The sequence below is a fragment of the Trichechus manatus genome, unplaced genomic scaffold (assembly GCF_000243295.1).
Source record: "Trichechus manatus latirostris isolate Lorelei unplaced genomic scaffold, TriManLat1.0 scaffold00015, whole genome shotgun sequence".
In the NCBI taxonomy this organism is placed as follows: Eukaryota; Metazoa; Chordata; class Mammalia; order Sirenia; family Trichechidae; genus Trichechus; species Trichechus manatus.
The window spans coordinates 3,457,153-3,465,048 of record NW_004443951.1 but is presented as its reverse complement, the minus strand read 5'-3'; the positions used below and the strand labels follow the sequence as shown (position 1 = coordinate 3,465,048).

At 37.6% G+C, this 7,896-nt stretch overlaps 1 protein-coding gene across 2 annotated transcripts in view; it reads left to right on the top strand.

Moving 5' to 3' along the window:
* The window catches only part of ZFYVE9 (zinc finger FYVE-type containing 9), a 266,966-nt gene that overhangs the window by 93,339 nt on the left and 165,731 nt on the right, over positions 1–7,896 (top strand). For both annotated transcript variants that reach the window (XM_004371733.1, XM_004371732.1), the window contains exon 2: positions 6,709–6,814. The gene's annotated coding sequence lies outside the window, so the exon portion shown is untranslated. The remainder of the gene's footprint in view (positions 1–6,708; positions 6,815–7,896) is intronic.

Below are 7,896 nucleotides of genomic sequence, written 5' to 3'. Positions count from 1 at the left end.
TTTACATTCAGTGTAATTATTGATAGGTGTGAGTTTATTGTCATTTTGTAGTGCTTTTTTTTGTGGTGCTGATGTTTTCTTTGTTCCTCTTACTCTCCTGTGCTGAATTCCTTTTGTAGATGGATCCTTTTTTTTAATCCGTTCTGTCACTCTCTGCCTCTCTATGGGTGCATTTAGGCCATTTACATTCAGTGTAATTATTGATAGGTGTGAGTTAATTGTCATTTTATAGTGCTTTTTTTTGTGGTGCTGATGTTTTCTTTGTTCCTCTTACTTTCGTGTGCTGAATTCCTTTTGTTTGTGGATTTTTTTTCATTTCTTTTGTTTTTGAAGATTTTGTTTTTATTAACTTTCTTTGTGGTTACTTTGACATTTACCCTTATCTTTCTAGGTTTGAACCAGTCTATTATTATTTGATATTGCCTTGCGTTCCTCTCCATTAGAAAGTTCCATACCTGCACCGTTTATTCTCTCTTTTATTGTTCTGATGTTGTTGTCATTTACGGATTAACCTCTCTGGTTCCCCGTTGTAATTCTTTTGGTTTTGGATAGTCCTTGAGAGTTCATTTCCTAGGTTGGTATCTGGCTGGTGCGATCTTGTGTCCTAGATTCAGGCTGTCATCTGATGTTGTTTGTTCTCAGACCGAAGGACTCCCTTTAATAATTCTTATAAGTTTGGCTTGGTTTTTACATATTCCCTTAATTCCTGTTTATCTGGAATTGTCCTGATTTCACCATCATACTTGAACGAGATTTTTGCGGGATATAGTAGTCTTGGTTGGCAGTTTTTTTTTCAAGGTTTTATATATGTCATCCCATTGCCTTCTTGCCTGCATAGTTTCTGCCGAATAATCTGAGCTTAGTCTTATTGTTTTTCCTTTGTATGTGACTTTTCGTTTTTCTCGAGCTGCTCTCAGGATTCTTTTCGTCTTTGGTTTTAGCAAGTGTGATTATGATATGCTTTGGTGATTTTCTTTTGAGGTCTGTCCCATGTGGGGTTCATTGAGCTTCTTGGATGGTCAGCTTTTCATCTTTCATGACATTGGGGAAGTTTTTGTCAGCAATTCTTCAGTGATCCTCTCTGTGTTTTCTGTTTTCTCCCCATTCTGGAACTCCAATCACTCGTAGATTTTTGCTTTTGATTGTATCCAACATGATTCTCAGAGTTTCTTTATTTTCCTTTGTTCTTTTTTCTGATTTTCCTCAAACTGAGTTGTATCCAAGTGTTTGTCTTCAGTTTCACTGATTTTGTCTTCATCGTTGCAAACCTGCTCAGCCCGTCTATGACATTGTCCATTTCTGAAATCATGTTTATCTTTTGGATTTCTAGTTGCTGTTTTTGTATGATTTCTAGTTGTGAATTTATTGTGGCATTTTGTTCCTGTATTATTTACCTGAATTCTCCCTTTTTTTTGTCTGTATTTTCGATGAATTTGCCTGCCTTTTCCATGGATTTGTCTGTTTTTTCCTCATTTTTGCTTTCTTTTTGCTTCAACGCTTGGGTAATCCTGAATATTAGAGGTTTGAATTCCCTATCAGGTAGTTCTAGTGCCTTTTGTTCCACTGGAAAGTCATCTGGTGTTTTATTTTGGACACCTACTGGGACCGTCCTGTCCTGTTTTTTTATATGTTTTGATATTGTCTGCTGTCTTCGGGACATTCAGTGGTTATTTTCTTCATTCATTGATTGTAGATTTATTTGTTTCGTCCTGCTTTTTTGTTTTATTTGGTTATGTGTAAGCAGGTAGGCTGTGCATTCTTTGTTGTTTGTTCGTCTGTGGACTCAATACTCTTCAACTTTTTTCCAATGGACAGGGCCAGTCACTCAGTTATTATGCAGAAGGGCAGGTCCAGCTGATGGAGAGGGGCTGGAATCGGTTGTTTGTTGCACATACTAGGGCTGACAGGATGGGCCTGGAGTCAATATAGGGCAGATTCTGGTAGGCCATGCCTGTGCTTTTCAGGGGTGTGATGTTCAGTGCACAGTGCAGGTAGGCAGGAAGGAGGGGGTAGTTTGTGATGTTTGAGCTAAGATCGGTACAGGAAAGAAGAGAGAAATAGGAACCATAAACAAACAAACAAAAGAGTGCTAAGGGAGCTTGCCGTTAGAGTGGAGAGATGAGAAACCAAGAAATGGAGAAAAACAAAAAGGAAAAAGAATAGAAAGGGAAATAAATAAATAGAAATTAGGGGAAAAAAAAAGAAAATCAAAGCCCCCAGGGTCCCACTGCTGCGGCTACGAAGACCAGGGAAGTGGCTCCCATGCTGCGAAGTACAGCCTGGCTAGAAGGGTAGCGAAGTCACATGGCGCCAGGTATTCAGGAGACTGGAAAAGAAAGTGAGTATAGAGAGATAAGAAATTGAGAAGAGAAGAAAGACAAAAAGAAACAAAGAGGAAAAAAAAAGAAAGAAAAATGCCCCAGGGATCCCACCAGTGTGGCTGCACAGAACGAGGAGGTGGCTTTCAAGCTGCTCGGTACAGCCTGGCTAGACAGGGCTCCCAAGCCACAAAAAGAAAAAGAAAACAAACAGAAAAAAAACAAACAAACAAAACCAGAAAAAGCCCCAGGGATCCCACCATTGTGGCAGCGCACGCCAGAGAAAAACAGAAAAAGCCCAGGGATCCCACCATTGTGGCAGTGCGTGCCAGGGTAGCTGTTCCGTAGTCGAGTGGTGCTTTACAGCTTTTCAAGAAGAAGCAAAGATGGAACATGGAGCCAGGTGTTTGAGAGAAAGGAGAGGAAGTGGTGAGAGGAACGGAAAAAACCAATAGAAGTGGAAAAAAGCTACACCAGCAACAAACAAATGGCATTCATGAAGCTGACTAGTGTGGGTGGGGTGAATCAGGCAGCACGGGGCTGAAGCCTCTGCCTCCTAGGCAGGAGACTGCGGCTGGCAAGAAGCAGAGGAGGCCAGGTGTGGGGAGAAGAAGGCTGAGGGGTGGGAAAGCATATATCACTGGTTACTGGGTGCTCTGTCTCCTGCTGGGAGTTCCAAGAAGCTGCTTTCCTGTACTCCTTGTCTGCCGATCTCTGACAGGAGTCCAGGATGGTGAATCCATGCTGATAGGGGACCTCCGCACGTATCTCTCCTCGCTCTCTGTTCTCTGTCAGTTTCTTACTCCATTCAGTGCTTGGCTGAGTTCTTTATCTTTTCATTTGTTGCTTAGGGTTCCAGGATTGACGTTTGTCTCTGTTTTACTTAGTTTTTCAGGTCTTTGCTGTGAAGGGATGGCCTTGTGCTTCTGTCTATAGTGCCATGTTGGCTTCACCTCCAGGATGCATTTTTTAATTTATAGCATTTCACAATTGTTATTGACCAGGTGACAGTCCTGATGCCTAAATTTGGTTAAAGTTGTAGTGTTAGTTACTGGTACATTTTTTGGTAATATTTGTGTTGTTTCAATGCCGTTTAAAATGTCTTAAAAAAATTACACTGTGATTTGGCATTGAAACGAATAGTTATTTTATACACAGAAGGGCACAGAAGTAGAGCAGTAGGCTTACGTTTTGTATTAGTGAAGCAGATATCTATCATTAGAGAATTAATCACAATGCACTATTTTTTTCACAAAGGAACAACCAAATACTTTACAGGACCCTAGGAAAAAAATGACTGTATGTAGAGATAGTTGTGTTAACCTTGTTACTGAGTTACAAAAGTGTTCCCAAGTATAAGCCAAATCACATAACTGAAGGCAGGAGAGTTAATCTCAGATAGAATAAACTTCAAAGCTGTGAGAAGTTGATGTTATAGTTTTAGTTTAGTTTTTTTATATTGAATGCAAAAAAGTAAAATAAGAAGTAAGATTATCATCTGATAGTAAAGCAGGGAAGTACTTGTTGAAAGTTGGATGAGAGGGAAATGGGTAACAAATAGTCATCTTTGAGAGACAAAGGAGATTGACTGAGGAAAAAGTAGTGTGAGGTCATAAATGTGTGATTTTATTCAGCCATATTTCAGCTACTTGGAAAGGATGAAGTAGGTGGACAGTATTTAACCAGGGTTGAGCCTTTGCCAGCTGAGGCTAGAGGGTCAAAAGAATATAACTCCAGAAGAAAAATCTTCAAAGTTTGGGAATGAATGTTATGTAACATTATTGGACCTACCTTACACATTTAAAAAAAAAAATTTTACAGCATTTGACTTTGAATCTATAGAGAATTTTATTTGTTTAAAAAAAAAATCTTCAAGTAGCTGAGCATTAGAGGGAAGAACCTTACTCTTACCTCATTCTCATTTTGACCTTGGTTGTACTACTTTGTACAGCTGTTTCTACTCCGTACAGCTGCTTCATAATTCTTATGATTTAGTCCTTTATTTCGTGGAAGTAAGGTTTTTTTTCTAAGCATTAACAGCACTTCTGATTTAGAGTATTTTTATAGCATATACATATTTTTAAGCTTTCAAGACAAAAATCTTTCACCAGTGATTTTCATTCCATATTCTTTATTGGTCTCTGGAAACTTGAATTTTAGACCTTTTTCTTAATCACTTATTTTTTAGTAAGCCTATCATTTTCACATCAGATTGTTGCTGTTGTTGTTAGGTGCCGTCAAGTTGATTCCGACTCATAGCGACCCTGTGTACAACAGAAAGAAACACTGCCTGGTCCTGCGCCATCCTCACAATCGTGATGTTTGAGCCCATTGTTGAAGCCACTGTGTGAGTCCATCTCATTGAAGGTCTTCCTCTTTTTCGCTGACCGTCTACTTTACCAAGCATGATGTTCTTCTCCATGAACTGGTCCCCCCTGATAACATGTCCAAAGTATGTGAGACGAAGTCTCACCATCCTCACTTCAAAGGAGCACTCTGGCTGTATTTCTTCCAAGACAGACTTGTTTGTTCTGGTAGTCCATGGTATATTTAATATTCTTTGCCAACACCATAATTCAAAGGCAACAGTTCTTCTTTGGTCTTCCTTATGCATTGTCCAGCTTTTGCATGCATATGATGCGATTGAAAATATCATGGCTTGGGTCAGGGACACCTTAGTGCTCAAGGTAACATTTTTGCTTTTTAACACTTTAAAGCGATCTTTTGCAGTGCAATGATTTGCCCAATGCAATGCGTCGTTTGAGTACCTGACTGCTCCTTCAATGCGTGTTGATTGTGGTTCCAAGTAAAATGAAATCCTTGACAACTTCAGTCTTTTCTCCATTTATCATGATGTTGCTTATTGGTCTAGCTGTGAGGATTTTTAGTTTTCTTTATGTTGAGGTATAATCCATACTGAGGGCTGTAGTTGCTCATCTTCATCAGTAAATGCTTCAAGTCCTCTTCACTTTCAGCAAGCAAGGTTGTGTCATCTGCATATCCCAGGTTGTTAATGAGTCTTCCCACCAATCCTCATGCCACATTCTTTTTCATATAGTTCAGCTTCTCGGATTATTTGCTCAGCATACAGATTGAGTAAGTATGGTGAAAAGATGCAACCCTGATAGACACCTTTCTTGATTTTGAACCATGCAGTATCCCCTTGCTCTGTTCAAAGGACTACCTCTTGATCTATGTACAGGTTCCACATGAGCACAATTAAGTGTTGTGGAATTGCCATTCTTTGCAGTGGTATCCATAATTTATTATGATCCGCACAGTCAAATGCCTTTGCGTAGTCAATAAAACACAGGTAAACATCTTTCTAGTATTCTCTGCTTTCAGCCAAGATCCATCTGACACATCAGCAGTGATATCCCTTATTCCATGTCCTCTTCTGAATCTGGTTTGAATTTCTGGAAGTTCTCTGTCAATGTACTGCTGCAACCATTTTTAAATTATCTTCAGCAAAATTTTACTTGCGTGTGATTTAAAATATTCTATCAGATAATGGTAATATAATTGTAATAATGTGAGGAAAAATTTTTGGCACCTTAGTTTATCTTTAGGTAGTGTTCATTTGATCATCTCTAAGACACCATCTTGCTATGAAAATGCTATGATTATGTGGTTGATATTTTATACAAACAATGTAAGATTCCTAGTTTTATTGTGATTAGTTTCAACTACTGATCTTGTTTAAGAGTAAATTAGGCCCTTAAAGAATTCCAGATTATCTCAGCAATTATAGAGGCATTTAAGTTGGACTATTCTAACTTTATAAATATTGTCATATAATCAGAAGAAAGAAATAACATTACAGAAAGTTTTATCTTTTGTATACCCCTGATAGTAAAGGTTAATATTGGGTTAATAGATCATTGCTTCTAAGCAGTGGAGGAGGAGTAGAAGGTAAAAGAGTTGTTTGGCAATAAAAATCTTGGCAGGAAGCTTTTGAAACTTAAGAATTCTGTGTGTATAGAAAAAAAATCACACTAACAGAGGACATTTTTGTAAAGCAGCAGTTTTGTTAGCTTTGGAAGGCCTACGGTAATATAAAATAAGTGGTGTTTTTATGAATTAACATAGTTAAAGTCACTGAGAAAAAAGCGCTGGCTGTTGATGTTTTACTTTGTATCATCCATTGGAAATAAGTATGTAAATATTCTTAACTGTTCATTGAAGCATTTAACTTTTGACCTTCTTAGAGAATAACATATGTCTGCTATTTGGTACTATGCTGGCCAGGTCTTTGAATCTGAAGGTGTAATTGTAATTTATTGTTTAAGCCCCACAGCTTTTATTTGTCTGGGTATGGTAGGTTTATATTAAGAAAATTAGGACTTACTGCTCTAGCCGATATAATGGACAATGTGTTTTTTTTCTTTAGGATTGAACAGAACATACTGAATTAGCAGGACTGGCTGGTGGTACAGCAAGCATCATGAGTAAGCTCAGAGAAGTCTGTTTCTTATCACGGGTGTAAGGGGAGAAAGGTAAGAAAAAAATGTTCTTATTTCTCTTAGAGGTTGATCTTGAGAAAACTAGATCCATAGAAAGTAATGCTGATGCATATATGCCGTTTGCTTCATTTATAGCATTGCCTCTTGTTAAATCATGAGTGTAGTTTTTCAAAAAGATTTGGTTTAAACCTAGAACAAAAGAATATTCTAAAATGATTGTGAATTATGTCAAAAAGCTAATTTCCAGTGCTTGGCTCCTCCCTTCTAGAGTCAAGTTACTGCGACTTTGAGTAGTAATTTGAAGGTAATTGCAGCATAAAAAACAACTTGGATTTGAGCAATATTGTTAGGAGAAAAGAGCGGTGTATCTGCCTAATTAAAGTCATTTATGTTTCTTAGTCATTATGCAAGATCTAAATAATTGAAGTTAATTTTAGGATGGGGAATTGGATAGAAATATGTATTTAATTACCTTATTTTATTTTGTGTTTTTAGACTAGTTATGAAAAGCCTTAATTTGAAGTAGAAAACTGAAAGTATTTTATTCATCCTTGTAGAGCAAGAATCCTTGACTCTTTCCTGACTAGGATTTATGTTTGATTTTTTTCAAATCTTATAATTACTTAAAGGGTACAAAATGACAAAGGTGTGGGGAGGGTAGATTTCATGTGCATTGGAAAAGAAACTACACTTGACTGCTGTTGGGTGGAGTGTTCTGTATATGTCTATGAGATCAAGTTAGTTGATTGTGGCATTTAGATCTTCTGTGTCTTTATTGAGCTTCTTTCTGGATATTCTGTCCTTCGCCTAAAGTGGTGTGTTGAAGTCTCCTACTATTGTTGTAGAGCTGTCTATCTCTCTTTTCAATGCTGTTAAGAGTTTTTTTAAATGTATTTTGGAGCCCTATGATTAGGTGAGTAAATATTTATTATGGTTATGTCCTCCTGGTGTATTGACCCTTTAATCATTGTACAGTGTCCTTCGTTATCCTTTGTGGTGGATTTTACTTTAAAGTCTGTTTTATCAGAGATTAATATTGCCATTCCTGCTGTTTTTTTTTTTTTTTTTATATTTTATTGTACTTCAGGTGAAGGCTTGCAGAACAGATAGTTTCT